Below are 19,687 nucleotides of genomic sequence, written 5' to 3'. Positions count from 1 at the left end.
TATTTTTCAAATCCTTCAAATACAACATATTTCTTCTCTCTCCATGGTTGTTTTCTATTTGCTAATAATTATTTTATCTTAAATTAACAATTAGACAGTCAAGTGCTTAATAATACAACACTTGGAGGAACATTCATTATTACACTTTTTACATACTTTCAAGCACTTTTTAAAAACCTAAAAGGGAAAAAACAGTCCTAGAGATTTGAAATATGCTTTTTTCCCTCAGAACAAAGGGCTTTTTACTCTTCAGGAAAAATCACTAGGGACTGTATGTGCCTATCGGTTGTAACTTCTATTACTTTTGGTGGATTCCAGCCACCATGAGGGCTTTGTGAGTTAAGCACTTACAGCTGCTATCTAAAAGACCTTTGAATCGTGGCAAGGCCAACTCAGTCTTTTAATCTTCTGGGGTTACAATTTCAGTATACCTGTTATTGTGAGCTCGTAGTTTGAAGGCATCTGTATGACAGAGGTGAACTAGTTCATTGATTTTTTCATGATTCATAGTTTTTTGGAAGCTAAAATCCAGGTTTGCTTTAAAGGGAAGGTGTGAAGAGAATTAATCCATTTGCCACCTCCAGATCTAGATATATTCTAGAAAGACTTCCAACCGCATCCTAAAACACCAAACTCCCTGAGAGATATTGGGGTGCTGACAAATTTTTTAAAAACTCAATATAATCTGTGAAAAGTGGTTACTCTTGTATAAAGCAACTATGCGTACGTAAGGATTCATACGTGGAAAAATACTGGTTTGAGGCCATGCCCCAACATTACTTTCTCGTGATTTGGCTCTGAGTAAAAGTCCCAGTCGGCGATAGAGCTATATTGTTTACGATCTCAGTTAAGAAAAAAGTGGCCTTTTTCGTAACTTTTTATACCCATTTGAGCCTGAGGAGGCAGAATTTCTAGCATTGGTCCATCTTGTTATAGTTAATGTGATACTGAACTGAAAGTGTATACACTAGCGGAAGTTCTGATAGCTTCAAATGCTTTCATGATGCATAAGTGCCTTAAGGGGGGTTTCAAATCCTCAATGTCAATAGTCTGCCTTGCTTGTCATGGAAATGTTTTGGATGATATTACACTAAACATTTAATGAACATCATTTATCAAAAAAAGGGGGGTTAAAATCATCTTCAGTGCAGCCTTCCAGTGATCCACGGTCAACTGGAAAAACTGGTTTATTCAGAATTGTTGCTTAATTTTAACTGTGTCCAAAATTAACATTAATGAACCTTTCAAATACCAAACGCTATGTATATGAAAATGTAGTTCCATTACTTCACAAAAGTCTTTAAAATATGATAGGCCGGAAATTCAGTCTCTTCCACCTAAAAGTTACTTGTCTCAAATGAATGGGTGTCTCACTTGCAGTACTAGACCACAATGCATTGCGATTTATTGGATGTCGCCAGTAGTTCTTCCCGTGCAGGACATTACAAAGAATGTTCTAGGCCACTTCTTCGAATCAGTTTTCTGCTGACATATCTGTGCTGCCACCGTATGTCCTTGGGTCTCATTCTGGCCCCTCAGCTCCAACACAAGTTTGAGAACCTGCAAGTTCAAAGAACACACAACAATTTGAAGAGACTAGTACACTTTTAAAGTAAGATGACAGGCAAAAGTTATTTATTAATATTTAGTGGAGCCCAGGAGTCATCAGAGAGCAATACATAATTAGACAGCACTCTGGGAATACAAGACAATATTGGTTAACAGAGACAGCATTATACAGACAGACATGATACCGTAGTTTAAAGCAACCATCATAAGACCAAAAGAGAATCTGTTTAGAATGCTTGAAGAGCGTTATATATACTCCAACACGGACACCACTCTGCTGAGTTAGTCTCCTCTATTTCCAAGTCTCTGACATGTTTCTTAAGGAATATAAACATTAACACACAATGAAAGTGTTTTCCATTTATGTACATAGTACATATTCACACCACTAGAGAATAGAGAGGCCATGGACACAGATGTATTGTACGGGATGGATACTTTACAACACAGTTTTAACACAAACATAGAGCACATCAGAGAGGCTTATCATGACAAGGACCAAGAGTGCAGATTATATAGTATAGAAAGGAACTCTATGTCTTAACAAGAAGACAGACTGTGGAAGAGAGACTAAATAAATAAAGATCAAAATCATTGAAAAAAGACCTTAAACTTTCTGGCAAAAGCAAGATTCAGCAGGAATGACAACTTTAAACAGTTTTTCCAAGACTTTAGATGGATGGAGCAGTTGGGTTAGTAATGTAACAAACTCACAACACTATGAACTAAGGTGTTTTCCTTTTAGAAAGGGTTCAGCAATCCCCATTTTTGATCAGATGATAATACTCTTTTCTTAGAAGAAAGAGTAAACAAAATAATTACAAAATTTCACATTTGTTGGTTGCAAGTCTGAAAGACCCAGGTGGAAAGGGCTTGGAATGGGTTTCTTTCGATTTCTTTAGGTTTGATATCCTAGAGCAGATGCAGCAAGGATTCGGCCACAGTAAAGAGAAGCGGAAAAAAACGACCTTCCATTCCCGCAAGGAAGTGGTCTTGTACAGAAGCAGTGAAAGATGGGGTTGGGTCGGATTTACAGTCAGTAGAGTGTTGTTGAGAACAGTGCATTTTTGAGGAGTCTTGTGTACCAGTTAAAGGATGGGAGAACGTTAGAAAATAGAATGAATGCCATGGTGAGAAAGTAGACCGGTCATGCAGGTAAGAAACAGACAGGCCTTTAGGCATCAGCCCAGTCAGCATTGGCGAAAGCCACAAGCTGTTATATCAACTGGGTAAAGGGAAAATAAGTAGAACATATTGGAGTGAAAGGAATGATGTATGGGAAGCTAATAGTCATAAGCTGCACAATTTGAAAAAAGAGGCAGGAAGGACCAAAAAGAGGGATTGGAGGACTCTGCCGCACCAGCTACCAAAGCCTTTATGACCACACTCTACACCTCTCTTCGAGAAGATTTGCTCACAAAGCAAACTGATTCCGGTCCAGAGAAGACATGGCTTGGCAGTTCGGGCTGGATTGTTCCCATGAGGCACAGGGTCAAGATTGATTTGCATATGGCCATGTCTGAACTAGGGGTGGCTTGGTGAGCAAAATAACGATGAATTAAACCCAGATCTGTGACTGGGGATGAATGTTTTGCCATTGTGCAACATTCCGTCCATCATCTTGTGTGTTGTGCAGTTCACCCTATGTGGGAAGGGTATGCCCAGACATGGGTCCCGTGCTCACTAAGCCACTGGAGTCAAGATACCCTGGCTGAAGATGGCTGACAGCCAGAAACCGGTCCTAGGATGCTTGATTCCGGTCCAGAGAAGACATGGCTTGGCAGTTCGGGCTGGACTGTTCCCATGAGGCACAGGGTCAAGTCTGATTTGCATATATCCATGTCTGAACTGGGGTGGCTTGGTGAGCAAAATAACGATGGATTAAACCCAGATCTGTGACTGGGGAAGAATGTTTTGCCATTGTGCAACATTCCATCCATCATCTTGTGTGTTTTGCAGCTCACCCTTGTGAGGCAGGCGGAGGGCTGACGGCGCACCCCCGAGAATTCTCTCACATTGACAAACTGATGTCACCAATCAAGATAAGATTGTTTATTTGTCCTACTGGGAATGGACATTTTGGGGTTCTTTTCTGGGTTTGTTATTGTTCTTGTTCCCTTTTATTCATATCGTCTCCTCCTCACCAATGCATGGAATTAGGGACTTACTGGCGGGACGGGGGCAGCAATGGGGTAAATAGATCTAATGCAATGCAAGGTTTAGGTAAGACTAAGCATTCTCCCCTTTTGTGCATATAAATGGTGAGCAAAACCTTTAGAATTGTTAGCCCTAATGTCTGGGGGCCAAAACCACCTGGTGAAGCGCTCAGCGATACTGTCCCTCCTGGAAAAATTTCAGGGGGACAGCTGCCTCTTACAAAAAGCCCACCTCCTGCAACGGAATGTACACCGCATGGGCTCATGGTGATTTACCTTCAGGTGTGTCCTCCAACACGTCCCAGAAGGTTAATGGAGTCGCTATTGTGTTTAGCTCGAAATTCAGTGGCAAACTCCTCCCTACCATTGCTAAAATCACAGGGCAATTATAAGCCGTCAGAATCCAATGGGAGACCTCACAATTCATGCTTGCCAACATTTACACCCTGAATACACAATAGGAGAACTTTCTGCGCTAAGCCCTGGGAGAGACTTTGGGATCCGCAGATGCAGAGATCCTTGTGGGTGGAGATCTCAACCTGGTAATGGACACGAATCTAGATCGCTCAGGACAGTGTTCCACACAATCGGGGGCCTTATCAGCAGATGTTAAATGCTGGCTCTCGGAGCATGGCTTCCTTGATGCCTGGCACACTTATCACCCGGACACCAATGATTACACACACTACTCGGTGGCTCATAAAACGTACGCACGCATAGACCATTTTCCAACCTCACCCTCACTGGAACCGAGCCTCTCTGACCCCACCATTGAACCTCGCTCTCTGTTAGACCACGCAATGATCACAGTTACACTACATAGAAAATCACAATTCCCACATCGGGCGGGCTGGCGACTGAGGGATAGTCTCCTACAATCCAAGCCTATTACAGAGGCGATACGCACCCGAATCTTAGACTATCTGCAAATTAATGACACAGAGGTTACTTCCTTAGCTGCAGTGTGGGAAGCATTGAAATTAGTGGTCAGAGGAGAATGCATAGCGATCTCAGCAGGAGAAAACAAACTGCGATGGAAAAAAAATCAGAGTATAGAGCAGGAAGTGAGAGAACTGGAAGCAATACATAATAGAACTGGGGCACCTAGAGTCTGTAGGGCACTAGAAAAGACTTTTGCTGGCGCTTCTGGACCTTGACAGGACAGAACATGCACTTGTGAGGCTACGAAACACATTTTTTCTAAGCAGCGACAAATGTGGGAAAATGCTGGTGCAGAGGCTTAGGTCCAAAACCCTAGCAACATCGATCCAGTCCATAAAAACAGCCTCAGGGGACACAGTGCAAGTAGACCGGGACATAGCTGGGATGTTTCAACACTTTTACCAGACCCTATTCGCGGAAGATGATATAGCCCCGATGCCCTCCCGCCCCTTTCTGTGAGACATGCATGTTACCAGACTGCCGGAGGCCACTGCAGAACAGCTGGAGCAGCCAATCCGCATTGAAGAGGTGATCACAGTTTTGCACTAGCACCCACATTTCCTAAGACCCTGGCACTGAACTACTCTGCTTTTATGACACAGACGTCGCAGGCCTTGAGCAGCTGGGGCCGATTGGATGTGGCCTGGTTCGGAAGGGTCGCAATTGCAAAAAACAACAGGTGATGGACTGAATGTGGATCAATGTCACACACTCCCCCAGTCAAAAGATCTGGGCCCAAATCCATCGTTTTTTTGCACTCCACACCACCCTGGGTCAGATAATGGCTTTATGCAAATCAGCTCTGACCCTGTTGCCCCATGGGAACAGTCCAGTCCGAACTACAACAGCCATATCTTTCCCAGACCGGAATCAAGCATCCGAGGACCGGACCGGTTTCGAGGTAACACCTCTCTTCAGCCCGGCTAGCTTGACTCCAAGTGGTGTGGAGTGCCTGGGACCCACGTCTGGGCATCCCCAGCGCACTTAGGGCGGCAATTGCAAAAAACAACAGGTGATGGACTGAATGTGGATCAATGTCACACACTCCCCCAGTCAAAAGATCTGGGCCCAAATCCATCGTTTTTTTGCACTCCACACCACCCTGGGTCAGATAATGGCTTTATGCAAATCAGCTCTGACCCTGTTGCCCCATGGGAACAGTCCAGTCCGAACTACAACAGCCATATCTTTCCCAGACCGGAATCAAGCATCCGAGGACCGGACCGGTTTCGAGGTAACACCTCTCTTCAGCCCGGCTAGCTTGACTCCAAGTGGTGTGGAGTGCCTGGGACCCACGTCTGGGCATCCCCAGCGCACTTAGGGCGGCAATTGCAAAAAACAACAGGTGATGGACTGAATGTGGATCAATGTCACACACTCCCCCAGTCAAAAGATCTGGGCCCAAATCCATCGTTTTTTTGCACTCCACACCACCCTGGGTCAGATAATGGCTTTATGCAAATCAGCTCTGACCCTGTTGCCCCATGGGAACAGTCCAGTCCGAACTACAACAGCCATATCTTTCCCAGACCGGAATCAAGCATCCGAGGACCGGACCGGTTTCGAGGTAACACCTCTCTTCAGCCCGGCTAGCTTGACTCCAAGTGGTGTGGAGTGCCTGGGACCCACGTCTGGGCATCCCCAGCGCACTTAGGGCGGCAATTGCAAAAAACAACAGGTGATGGACTGAATGTGGATCAATGTCACACACTCCCCCAGTCAAAAGATCTGGGCCCAAATCCATCGTTTTTTTGCACTCCACACCACCCTGGGTCAGATAATGGCTTTATGCAAATCAGCTCTGACCCTGTTGCCCCATGGGAACAGTCCAGTCCGAACTACAACAGCCATATCTTTCCCAGACCGGAATCAAGCATCCGAGGACCGGACCGGTTTCGAGGTAACACCTCTCTTCAGCCCAGCTAGCTTGACTCCAAGTGGTGTGGAGTGCCTGGGACCCACGTCTGGGCATCCCCAGCGCACTTAGGGCGGCAATTGCAAAAAACAACAGGTGATGGACTGAATGTGGATCAATGTCACACACTCCCCCAGTCAAAAGATCTGGGCCCAAATCCATCGTTTTTTTGCACTCCACACCACCCTGGGTCAGATAATGGCTTTATGCAAATCAGCTCTGACCCTGTTGCCCCATGGGAACAGTCCAGTCCGAACTACAACAGCCATATCTTTCCCAGACCGGAATCAAGCATCCGAGGACCGGACCGGTTTCGAGGTAACACCTCTCTTCAGCCCGGCTAGCTTGACTCCAAGTGGTGTGGAGTGCCTGGGACCCACGTCTGGGCATCCCCAGCGCACTTAGGGCGGCAATTGCAAAAAACAACAGGTGATGGACTGAATGTGGATCAATGTCACACACTCCCCCAGTCAAAAGATCTGGGCCCAAATCCATCGTTTTTTTGCACTCCACACCACCCTGGGTCAGATAATGGCTTTATGCAAATCAGCTCTGACCCTGTTGCCCCATGGGAACAGTCCAGTCCGAACTACAACAGCCATATCTTTCCCAGACCGGAATCAAGCATCCGAGGACCGGACCGGTTTCGAGGTAACACCTCTCTTCAGCCCGGCTAGCTTGACTCCAAGTGGTGTGGAGTGCCTGGGACCCACGTCTGGGCATCCCCAGCGCACTTAGGGCGGCAATTGCAAAAAACAACAGGTGATGGACTGAATGTGGATCAATGTCACACACTCCCCCAGTCAAAAGATCTGGGCCCAAATCCATCGTTTTTTTGCACTCCACACCACCCTGGGTCAGATAATGGCTTTATGCAAATCAGCTCTGACCCTGTTGCCCCATGGGAACAGTCCAGTCCGAACTACAACAGCCATATCTTTCCCAGACCGGAATCAAGCATCCGAGGACCGGACCGGTTTCGAGGTAACACCTCTCTTCAGCCCGGCTAGCTTGACTCCAAGTGGTGTGGAGTGCCTGGGACCCACGTCTGGGCATCCCCAGCGCACTTAGGGCGGCAATTGCAAAAAACAACAGGTGATGGACTGAATGTGGATCAATGTCACACACTCCCCCAGTCAAAAGATCTGGGCCCAAATCCATCGTTTTTTTGCACTCCACACCACCCTGGGTCAGATAATGGCTTTATGCAAATCAGCTCTGACCCTGTTGCCCCATGGGAACAGTCCAGTCCGAACTACAACAGCCATATCTTTCCCAGACCGGAATCAAGCATCCGAGGACCGGACCGGTTTCGAGGTAACACCTCTCTTCAGCCCGGCTAGCTTGACTCCAAGTGGTGTGGAGTGCCTGGGACCCACGTCTGGGCATCCCCAGCGCACTTAGGGCGGCAATTGCAAAAAACAACAGGTGATGGACTAAATGTGGATCAATGTCACACACTCCCCCAGTCAAAAGATCTGGGCCCAAATCCATCGTTTTTTTGCACTCCACACCAGTCCATCACTTGTTGTTTTTGCAATTGCCGCCCTAAGTGCGCTGGGGATGCCCAGACGTGGGTCCCAGGCACTCCACACCACTTGGAGTCAAGCTAGCCGGGCTGAAGAGAGGTGTTACCTCGAAACCGGTCCGGTCCTCGGATGCTTGATTCCGTTCTGGGAAGGACATGGCTTTTGTAGTTCGGACTGGACTGTTCCCATGGGGCAACAGGGTCAGAGCTGATTTGCATATCGCCATTGTCTAACCCAGGGTGGTGTGGAGTGCAAAAAAACGATGGATTTGGGCCCAGATCTTTTGACTGGGGGAGTGTGTGACATTGATCCACATTCAGTCCATCACTTGTTGTTTTTGCAATTGCCGCCCTAAGTGCGCTGGGGATGCCCAGACGTGGGTCCCAGGCACTCCACACCACTTGGAGTCAAGCTAGCCGGGCTGAAGAGAGGTGTTACCTCGAAACCGGTCCGGTCCTCGGATGCTTGATTCCGTTCTGGGAAGGACATGGCTTTTGTAGTTCGGACTGGACTGTTCCCATGGGGCAACAGGGTCAGAGCTGATTTGCATATCGCCATTGTCTAACCCAGGGTGGTGTGGAGTGCAAAAAAACGATGGATTTGGGCCCAGATCTTTTGACTGGGGGAGTGTGTGACATTGATCCACATTCAGTCCATCACTTGTTGTTTTTGCAATTGCCGCCCTAAGTGCGCTGGGGATGCCCAGACGTGGGTCCCAGGCACTCCACACCACTTGGAGTCAAGCTAGCCGGGCTGAAGAGAGGTGTTACCTCGAAACCGGTCCGGTCCTCGGATGCTTGATTCCGTTCTGGGAAGGACATGGCTTTTGTAGTTCGGACTGGACTGTTCCCATGGGGCAACAGGGTCAGAGCTGATTTGCATATCGCCATTGTCTAACCCAGGGTGGTGTGGAGTGCAAAAAAACGATGGATTTGGGCCCAGATCTTTTGACTGGGGGAGTGTGTGACATTGATCCACATTCAGTCCATCACTTGTTGTTTTTGCAATTGCCGCCCTAAGTGCGCTGGGGATGCCCAGACGTGGGTCCCAGGCACTCCACACCACTTGGAGTCAAGCTAGCCGGGCTGAAGAGAGGTGTTACCTCGAAACCGGTCCGGTCCTCGGATGCTTGATTCCGTTCTGGGAAGGACATGGCTTTTGTAGTTCGGACTGGACTGTTCCCATGGGGCAACAGGGTCAGAGCTGATTTGCATATCGCCATTGTCTAACCCAGGGTGGTGTGGAGTGCAAAAAAACGATGGATTTGGGCCCAGATCTTTTGACTGGGGGAGTGTGTGACATTGATCCACATTCAGTCCATCACTTGTTGTTTTTGCAATTGCCGCCCTAAGTGCGCTGGGGATGCCCAGACGTGGGTCCCAGGCACTCCACACCACTTGGAGTCAAGCTAGCCGGGCTGAAGAGAGGTGTTACCTCGAAACCGGTCCGGTCCTCGGATGCTTGATTCCGTTCTGGGAAGGACATGGCTTTTGTAGTTCGGACTGGACTGTTCCCATGGGGCAACAGGGTCAGAGCTGATTTGCATATCGCCATTGTCTAACCCAGGGTGGTGTGGAGTGCAAAAAAACGATGGATTTGGGCCCAGATCTTTTGACTGGGGGAGTGTGTGACATTGATCCACATTCAGTCCATCACTTGTTGTTTTTGCAATTGCCGCCCTAAGTGCGCTGGGGATGCCCAGACGTGGGTCCCAGGCACTCCACACCACTTGGAGTCAAGCTAGCCGGGCTGAAGAGAGGTGTTACCTCGAAACCGGTCCGGTCCTCGGATGCTTGATTCCGTTCTGGGAAGGACATGGCTTTTGTAGTTCGGACTGGACTGTTCCCATGGGGCAACAGGGTCAGAGCTGATTTGCATATCGCCATTGTCTAACCCAGGGTGGTGTGGAGTGCAAAAAAACGATGGATTTGGGCCCAGATCTTTTGACTGGGGGAGTGTGTGACATTGATCCACATTCAGTCCATCACTTGTTGTTTTTGCAATTGCCGCCCTAAGTGCGCTGGGGATGCCCAGACGTGGGTCCCAGGCACTCCACACCACTTGGAGTCAAGCTAGCCGGGCTGAAGAGAGGTGTTACCTCGAAACCGGTCCGGTCCTCGGATGCTTGATTCCGTTCTGGGAAGGACATGGCTTTTGTAGTTCGGACTGGACTGTTCCCATGGGGCAACAGGGTCAGAGCTGATTTGCATATCGCCATTGTCTAACCCAGGGTGGTGTGGAGTGCAAAAAAACGATGGATTTGGGCCCAGATCTTTTGACTGGGGGAGTGTGTGACATTGATCCACATTCAGTCCATCACTTGTTGTTTTTGCAGCTGGTTCGGAAGGGTGGCAGCAATCAAAATGACGGTCTTGCCACGTATCTTATAAATCTTTCAAACCATTCCGATGGCTCTTCCCCCGAAGGTCATCTGATCGCTGCAGCTGGCCATCAACAAATTTGTCTGGGGAGGGAAAAAAGCCTGATTAGCCCCTGCCCAATTAACGCCGCATAAACGAAAGGGTGGGGTGGGCCTCCCTCTGATTCATCGATACCTGCAGGCAACACACCTATGGTATTTACTTGAATGGAAACTCCCTCTGTCAGAAAAACATTGGTCATTCGTGACCCAGACGGTTGCAGGGTTCAACATATGGAGGGAGGTCTAGCTCCCTCGCAAGCAGAGGGCATGGGGATTGTACTCTTCCCCAGTGAAATCACACACTATGAAAATTTGTGACAGAGTGATGTATGCCAGGGACCTGATGTCTTTTCCCTACCCGATGACTCCGATCAGCGGGAACCCTGACTTTCTTCTGGGGCGCAACTCGACGGTTTTCTACAGATGGCGAGAACAAGGCTGTCAGCACGTTGGATCGTTATTCAACAGAGGCGGCTTAATTCCCCTGACCATCTGAAAAGGGATTACGAACTTCCCCAGTCGGACAAGTTTCATTACCTTCAATTGCGCCTTTGGGTCACCGAGCCCGCATTACGACAAGCAATGTCACGGAAGCCCTTTAAATCTATGCAAGACTGCAATATGGTTAATTTCTCTTGTAGCCCTGATGAAGTCAGTTGGGTTAATGTACATATGACAAAACACGTTTTGACTATGATTGTAACTGGCTACTATTGTAACTGGAGTAAATTCTGGAACTCAGAAGTGACTTGCAACTTACTGTGACGAAGAAAGAATAATAAAGACAAAGGATTACAAGTGAAGAACACAAATAATTTTTGTATTATTGTTTGAATTATGTGTTGTCCAGGAGCTATATGTATTTGTTATGGTTGTGGACCTTATCCACTTCACATTTTGAGGGTATAAGTGGCTACCCCTTTCCCCTTGGAGCACCGTAGGATTAGACAGATTTTACGTGGGGCTGCTGATAGGCTTGCACAATTGATACCCTTGCCACTTACAAGTTGTCGTGGATATTATCATAGGTGGAAACTTTAATATAGTTGTTGACTCTCAGTTAGATAGGTCTACACAGAAACAAGGTCAAACTGGTGCATTGTCCACTGCTTTAAGGCATTGGTTGACCGAGGTAGGGTTGACTGATGTGTGGCGACAGACATAACCACCTGCACAAGACTACATCTTTTTCTCTGCGGCACACCAAACAAACTCACAGATTTCTTTCCTACCTCTACACCCATCACCAGAGCCAAATCCGCAGTACACATAGGGTAGCTGCCCTTTCAGATCACTCCCCCATTACTTTACGATTCACGCCACTTAGCTCCACTCGGTCCCCCCAAACTTGGCGCCTTAACGTTAAGCTCTTCACCTATGAGAGTACGCTCACAGAGATTAAAGCCACTATAGAGGCCTTCACGCGACGAATGACATCCCGTCTACATCGATCATGCTATTATGGGACACCCTAAAGGCAGTGGTACTGGGTCAGTTTATTGCCAAAGCAGCGCGCCTTAATACAGACAGACGTAATAAATGAGCGCAGTTAGAGGCTACAGTCAGGGACCTCAAAGCTACCCACAAACGTACTGGTTTGCTGGCAGCCCAGAGTCAAGTCAATGCGGCCTGGAAGCAGTAAAAGTCTATAGACATAGACAGGGTGGAATATGCCCTGTTAGGTGTAAAGCAAAAATATCACGCTGGAGGGAACAAAGCGGGACGTCTTCTAGCTCACCAACTTCGCTCCCAGACTTTATAACCAGAGGGTGGTGAGCTGATGACGTCAAATGGTACCCTGACTCATCATGAGGGGCTAATCACTCCGGAATTTTAGTCCTTTTATGCTACTCTGTACTCCACTGAGAATCTCGATGCCGAAGGTATTGAGGCGTTTTTGGACTCTGTTCCCCTGCACTGCTTCCCTTAAGCTCCGTCACCAGTTTAGATAGAGACATTACTACCAACGAAGTCCTTATGGCAATACAGTGCCCCCAGGCTGGTAAAGCACCTGGCCACGATGGATACAGCATGGAGTTTTATAAAGTATTTGGGACACTGTTAGCCCCCATGCTAACAACGCTGTATAATAATTTTTGCCCTACAGGCTCTCTGACTGTCACAATGCAACTGGCTACGATTACTGTCATTCCTAAACTGGGAAAAGACCCTGAGTGCTGCTTCTCTTACTGACCCATTTAATTATTAAATGTAGATGTTAAGATCTTTACAGGTATCCTGACTTATAGACGGACTCCCTATATGCAGGGGCTGGTGGACCCTGATTCGACCCGGTTTAGACCAGAGTGGAGTTGTAGCGACACCACCAAACTCCTCTGCCACCTTCTGGACAAGATAACGCTCCTGCATGCCTGCCCTTCTCCTGCCTATTGACACAGGGAATACATTTGGCCGGGTCCACTGGCCATATCTCTGGGCGGTGATGACATGTTTTGGATTGGGTTCGCAGTTTTGCCGGTGGATCCAATGTAGCTATGCCTCCTCAAGGGCTACTATGGTAAGAGTTAATGGGCTCTTGTTTCTGCCCTTCTCTATCGCTTGGGGCACACGAAAGGGCAGTCCACTATGACCTTTATTTTTTGCCATATATATGGAATCTTTTGCTTAACGAATGCGCAGTCATACGCAGATCTCTGGCATTACCATGGGGGGCAGGTCACACAAAAATCATGCTTTACGATGTTCTACTTATTTTATCGAATCAGCATACCTCACCGACAGTGGTATTGGAGGAACTGGTGAACTGTGGGGGAGTCTCTGGATTTAAAACCAACCTTCAACCATCTATGATGAACTTCACCATTCCTGAAGCAGACAGGGCCTCACTGGAGGATGGTTTTCAATTCACCTGGGCAAGGCAGGGGGTGAAATACCTGGGCTTGCAGATGCATTCCACTCCTAATGAAACAGAAGCACATAATTACCCACACTTTTGTCAAGCGCTCACACAGATTTGCTTAAATGGAAAGACTATGGCCTCTCTTGGCTGGGCCGCTTGGCAGTGGTAAAAATGATGCTTTTTCTTAAAGTGTTGTATGTCATGCAGACACTATTGCTTCAAACTCCCCTGCAAACACTAGATAAATTGCAGCATCTTATTTGGGAATTCCTCTGGGACGGGAGAAGAGCGAGGATGGCGAAGGCTTATCTGCCCCAAGCGGCCAGGAGCCTGAGGGTCCCCCACATAGTGAGCTATTATCAAGCAGCGTGACTGCGTTACATGGTAGAGTGGTCACCATCCTAGCACTGAAAAGCACTGGTGCTTCATTGATCAAACAGTGGAGGGCATGCACATCTGGAAGGTTCCGTGGCTCCCAAAGGTACACCACTTGCCTGGGGTCTACATCTCCCCAATACTAAGTGGCACTATGGGAGTTTGAGTGAAGGTACAAAAACAGAAGTGTCTCTCCACTCCCATCGCCCCCTAAACACCAATAATAGGGAATCTGGATTTCCCTCACGCGCTGTCTGTACCCTCCTATGGTAAGTGGCAGAAGGGTAACTGTAAACAGGTAGGCAACCTTTTTGACACTGACCGGTATACAGATTTTACCCAGCTTCAGTCGGCCGAATGTCACCCACTGGCAGTACATAATCATTCGCCAATGGGTGTCCCAGACCTCGATTTGGCCCCATGCCAATAGATCTCTCACCCCCTTCGAATGTCTTCTTTCTGACATCTACATTTTCCTTGTTACGCCGCAGAAGTTACCTAAAACACCTGCACAGCATAGGTGGGAGGGCGAGTGTGAATGCACTTTTCCTGAAAGAGAGTGGCGTGATATTCTCCACCTTGCTGGTGCCTCTACGTGCAGCACATCTAGTAAAGAAGTGTTCAAGATAGCCCAGTACTGGTTTTACACCACAGCAAAACTTGCACATTGGAAAGCCGGAGGGGCAGCACATGTTGGCGATGATGCGGACAGGTGGGCACTCTTACTCATATCCTATGGCAGTGTCCTAAAAATCAGCTCTTTTTGGCAAGAAGTCCTGGCCGCGATAGACAGACTATATGAAACAGACAAATCCGATTCCCCAGCCACGTCCAATTGGGTCTCCCGAACTCGCTGACATATTCTCTAAAATCAACTAAGGAACATGCTGTCACCCTGGCGCTGGCAGCTGCAAAACAGCTCTTGCTCTCTTGATGGGGCTCAGAATCGATCCCAACTTTCTCAGACTGGCTCCCCAAACTATAGAATCTACGAGGATTGGGGAAGCCGACAGCAGTTGCAACACACACGCTGCCACTATTCGACAAGTTATGGTGACCTTGCACCCACTACCTCTCGGATGAATTTCGAGAAGTGACGTGCCCAACATGCCTACGAGTTCTTCTCCTAAGACACAATAACCGGGACCAAGCTTAAAAAATGGGAGGACGACTGTCCCTAGCCTGGCTCTCCCTCTCCACCAGTTCCCTTTTTAGCATGTTCTTGATGTCTTACTCCTTTCGCTGGTCGCCACCATACACCCAATCTCCTGATCTGCTTCCTTCCTAATTCTTTCCCTCTGTACTTACCTTTTTTCCCTTTCCTTTTAAAGTTGTTCAAGGCCTAACACCTTCAGCCACTGTATGTAGACAGAATGCGTGTTGTATTTGTTGAAAACACTGCTAATAAAAGAGATCTTTAACCTACATTACAATTAATTTAAGACCAAACTCAACATTGCTACCTGCTTTCAATCAAAAGTAATAACTTATTAAATGTAATAAGTTAACCCAAAGTTATCCCATGGGAGAGGTAGGCCGTGCAGTAATGAAAATGAATTCAGGTGTTTCACTATCAGGACATGTAAAACGTAAAAATACATGTCCAACTTTTTAAATACACTTCACTTGCTTTGTGGGCTATCTAAGGACTACCCTAGGGTGACATCTGTGTTAAAAAGGAAGGTTTAGGGTTTAGGCCTGGCAAAAGACTTATTTTGCTAGGTTCAAATGGCAGTATAAAACTGCTTATAGGCATGTTTAAACAAGCTACTTATGTGGGTGGCACATTAAGTGCTGCAGACCCACTAGTAGCATTCAATTTACTGCTTCTGGGTACAAGTAGAACCACATTACTTGGGACTTATAAGTAACTCACATGTGCCAATTGGGTGTAACTCAATTGTAGCATGTTTTAGGGAGCACAAGCACTTTAGAAGTGGTAAGGTTCACATAGTCCTAAACAAAAATGAATTGAGAAAAACAGGAAGGGTGAAGGCAAAAGGTTTGGGGGACTACTGCAGAGAGGGCCAGGTCGGACATGGATGAAGTGAAGGGGGGGGGTACCGAATTCCTTTTGTTACTTTGTGGTGTACCCGTACAACAGAAATAACAAAGACACTTGATTTACAAGGAATTGCAGTAAAATACACTGTTTATAATAACTCAGTTTAGGGCTATTCTTTACTAGTGAAAGATGCCTTTATTGCCTGAGAGTTCAATTTAATATGACCAGAGTGCATACTACAAATTGTATTTTTTGACGTTACTATAAATTTCTGACACTACCTCCCCAGTCGCAACATCGACAACCATTGCATTATCTTTTCCTTAAATACTAATGCCTCGACATGGTATTTTAAACAAATGCAATACCCTTCAACACAACATGTTCTTTGGAATAGAATGTCTCACAGGATACCACTGCTCTATATAAGTAAGAACCTCCTCTTTTCCACTTGAAATGTGTCAGAATAGCAATGTAATGTGAAAACAAAATCGCTGAAAAATTTAATGTTTCTTGTTTCTTCTGAATATTCAAGGAGTGCCGCAGCGCCGGAACAGTTTTTCCCGGGCCTTGGGTAGAGTTGAACATGTTCCAATGGCCCCTACAGCTGTGTTTATAGATTGTGATGATAATGTCTCGCCCCTCCCTGTTTTTTAGCTTTGGGCCCAAAGCTAAAAACGTGTGTACTGAGGCTGCTAAGAAGAAGAGATGCACTATTACAAGTTGGTTTTGGGTCCCAGGAACACACATCTTTTCATTCCCAGGGAATTGGTTGCTGCTGCTTAGAAGTAATGACAGGGCGCGTGCCCTGGTTGTTGCCTTTGGGACACTAGAGTGGGCTTTGTATCCGGTCTGTGTTGGCAAGGTGGAGCTGACTGGCCCCTTTGTGCTGCGTTTAGTTCTAAGGGCACACAGTGAGTCATTCCCTGTGAATAATTAATTTGTTGTTTTTGAAAGATAAAGAATCACAGGCTTCAACACTGTTAGGTTGATTTAGGGTCCCCAGAGCACATCACGTTTGTGCAGGTCCCCACTGCTTTAATGGGGGACCATGATGTATGGTAATTTAATGTCAGCTATAGATGACGGATCCCTGAATAGTGTCATGTATGTGCATGTTTGCATCGTGCTGAGGGGATTACCAGGTAATTGTTCACGCAGCTCTCTGATGGATGTCACTTGCGGTTTTTCTGAGTCCCCAGATAGATCACGCAGTCTTTGTGTTCTCTCTTGTACTGCCAGTCACTGGTGTATTCAACTGTGTAGCCTTGGACCGGGTCATGTATGTGCATGTAACTTGCATGATCGAGGTAACTATTAGCGGCGATACTACGTGTCTCTCGGACCTCTTTCAAGTGCTCACCGTCCTTTTTCCCCAGCACCCCAACCCCCCCTCCTCCTAGGGGCAGCAATCCGAGGGATAGCCCCGGGCGCCCCAAGCTCTAGCTACGCCTTTGTGGTGGAGTGGAGTATGTATGGTGTGATGGTGCACTGCTATTACAGGCAACACATCTTCATTTGAAATGACCATTCCATCTGCACAGACATACAGATTTACTGATAAAAATATACAGCACACAAATGAGAATGTGTGGAAATGTAATCACCTATTGTACTGATTTGTTTTGATTATATTAAAATATTTGTTTCCATAGCACTTCAAAATTGCCAAAACATATATGCTTCATTTGTGCTTTCCATATTCTGAAATTTCTGGACAATTCATTTACAGCCATTTACATTTTTGTTGCGCGCTAGAAAGAAAATAACCTTGTACAGCCTTCTATCCACCACACCCCAATAGCCAGCATTACTGTCACATAAATCCTCTCACTTTGACATCAGAGAAGGAAAAGTAAACACCAAGCTCCCTCTGAAGACAGAGCCTGACATTTGGTCACTGTCTTTGAATGGACAGCATATGTGACAAGATAAGAACAAGATTTAAAGGCCTGTTCACACATATGTAGTACTGGCAGAAGAATACAGCAAATAGGCTTTGAGCAAGGGAAGGGCCGAGCTCAAGCTAGAGAGGCTAAAACTAGGAGTCAGCAAATAGAAAGCAAGCAAATGTGAGTTACAAACCACAAAGCCAATGGTAAGCAATGGGTAGAATGTTTTCCGAATGTCCCCAGCACTTCGACCTAAAAAGTGGTTATTATATGTTGCTCAAGCAGCAGACATGTCAGTGGATGAGCATTTCATCTATTTAATACTGTGCAAGCAAGCTTTTAACACCATTGTGCGGTGCATTTTCCCGCTGTGCGCTGAACTTTTAAAAAACCCGCGGTTCATGACGAGCTCAGCTCGTCATGAGCGTACGAGAGGTGTACCTCATGACGAGCTGAGCTCGTCATGAGCGTCAAAGGGGTTAAGCACATTTCACTGTTCGAGTGTTCATTTATTCTGGAGTCAGCAAGAAAATCCAGGGTCAATGTGTCATGACATCTCGCCTCAGCTACCTGGGTTTAAACTGAAGGTAACGGATTCTAGCTAAAGGTTTTATGCCCAGAACTAATTTTTATTATTTCCAGAGTTTCGATATTATGAGGCTCATTGAGTTCAACATTCCACCCTTTGTTCCATGCCTTACCCTTTCCTTGCCATTATTAGCGCGAGTTACCTTGTCTAATGATTAGGGGAAGGGTTAGGCTATGACTAAGTACTGGAGTGAGCACTAGGGTTAAAGGTAAGTAAGAAACAAACAAAGGCTACTGTTTATTTTACAGGGGATGTTTCACCCTGATCGTTTATTGAGGGGGCTTGAGTGACCCATATAAAAAAGCAGACTAAACCCGTTATTTTATGTTTTCAATGTAACTTACGTTACTTTTTCCATATTCAAACTACTGAAAGTAACACTGGGCCGCTGCCATCTTTCGCTCAACTTCATGGTAACCAACAGCATTAAAAGTCTACAAGAAAAGTAAAATGATAATAATGTGTCAAGTACGGAACGGCAAGGCTTGCACACTGCCGGGTGGGGGTCACCTTCAGCCCCTGGTGTGTGAAAGGATGGGAGTGGAGGGGCCATCGACCGTTTAACTGCAGAGGATTAGGAGAGTCAATCAGATATTTATCAATAACCTGTTGTTCAGTGCCAAAGACCGCTCTGGCCTCATCCCAGATGAGAGGCCTGGGTTCCCGCATGCCGACCTCAGAATCTGTACCCCAAACATGGTAGGAGGGCCCCCTGCACAAGAAGGGTGAGGGGGAGGGAGACAGACATGAATTCATTATAGTAAATTCACTTAAAACAACACTAAGGTTAATATGACTTTATTGTTAGGTCTTGTAATAATATAAAAATATTCTTTTAGTTTGCAGCCCCTCTTAAGGAAAGTAAATGAAAACAGTAGGGTTATTTTTCAAATAAAACTTAAATTCAACATTCTAAAATGCTTTTTTTCTTGCTTTTCTATTAGCAAAATCATCGATGACATCTTCGAAGTCTACTTCATCACTCAGTTGCTGTTCTATAGACAGTATGGCAAGATTTCTTAAACATAAGGCACTCATTGGAGATCTTAGGTAATTCTTAATCAATTTCAACTTAGAAAAACTCCTCTCACATCCAGAAACACTTAGAGCAATTGTGAGGAAAATTTGCAGTAGTATTACAATATTTGGAACACAGTTCTTAAGACTGTATTTTAGAATCAACTGCAAAAGTTTAAGTGGACTGTCCTTCCATGTCTCTGTTTCGTGTTGCGTAGCAGCAACAGAAATAAAACTCTGAAGTCTTTTTCTCTCAACGAGGAACTCTTCCTCATTAATGTCATCATGATAATGATTTAGTTGACATTCGTAGTTATCATTCAAAAGATTCGATGGAGTAAGGAAAGCATATTTTTCAGCAAGAACACGAAGTTGTTGAAATCTTGTGGTGATTTCTTGGATCACTGTCCAGTGAA

At 46.2% G+C, this 19,687-nt stretch overlaps 1 protein-coding gene across 4 annotated transcripts in view; it reads right to left on the bottom strand.

Moving 5' to 3' along the window:
- PHTF1 (putative homeodomain transcription factor 1) overlaps positions 1-19,687 on the bottom strand; it is a 490,213-nt gene that overhangs the window by 453,584 nt on the left and 16,942 nt on the right. For all 4 annotated transcript variants that reach the window (XM_078644430.1, XM_078644429.1, XM_078644431.1 and 1 more), the window contains exon 2: positions 1,375-1,560. The gene's annotated coding sequence lies outside the window, so the exon portion shown is untranslated. The remainder of the gene's footprint in view (positions 1-1,374; positions 1,561-19,687) is intronic.

This window comes from Lissotriton helveticus, chromosome 5_1, assembly GCF_964261635.1.
Source record: "Lissotriton helveticus chromosome 5_1, aLisHel1.1, whole genome shotgun sequence".
Taxonomy (NCBI): Eukaryota; Metazoa; Chordata; class Amphibia; order Caudata; family Salamandridae; genus Lissotriton; species Lissotriton helveticus.
Note: the sequence above shows the minus strand (reverse complement) of the source record. Positions and strands in the feature narration are given on the sequence as shown.